This window comes from Austrofundulus limnaeus, unplaced genomic scaffold (assembly GCF_001266775.1).
Source record: "Austrofundulus limnaeus strain Quisiro unplaced genomic scaffold, Austrofundulus_limnaeus-1.0 Scaffold584, whole genome shotgun sequence".
Classification (NCBI taxonomy): Eukaryota; Metazoa; Chordata; class Actinopteri; order Cyprinodontiformes; family Rivulidae; genus Austrofundulus; species Austrofundulus limnaeus.
Genome location: NW_013952986.1, coordinates 70479 through 70895, shown reverse-complemented (window position 1 = coordinate 70895; position 417 = coordinate 70479).

Genomic DNA, 417 nt, shown 5'->3' with positions numbered 1-417 from the left:
TCCTTTAGCTACGTTCAACTTTCCTTTAGCTAGGATTAACTATCCTTTAGCTACGACTAACTATCCTTTAGCTACGACTAACTATCCTTTAGCTACGACTAACTATCCTTTAGCTACGATTAACTTTCCTTTAGCTACAACTAACTATCCTTTAGCTACGATTAACTATCCTTTAGCTACGATTAACTATCCTTTAGCTACGATTAACTTTCCTTTAGCTACAATTATCTATCCTTTAGCTACAATTAACTATCCTTTAGCTACAATTAACTATTCTTTAGCTACAATTAACTATCCTTTAGCTACAATTAACTATCCTTTAGCTACGACGAACTATCCTTTAGCTACGATTAGCTATCCTTTAGCTACGATTAGCTATCCTTTAGCTACGATTAGCTATCCTTTAGCTACGATTAG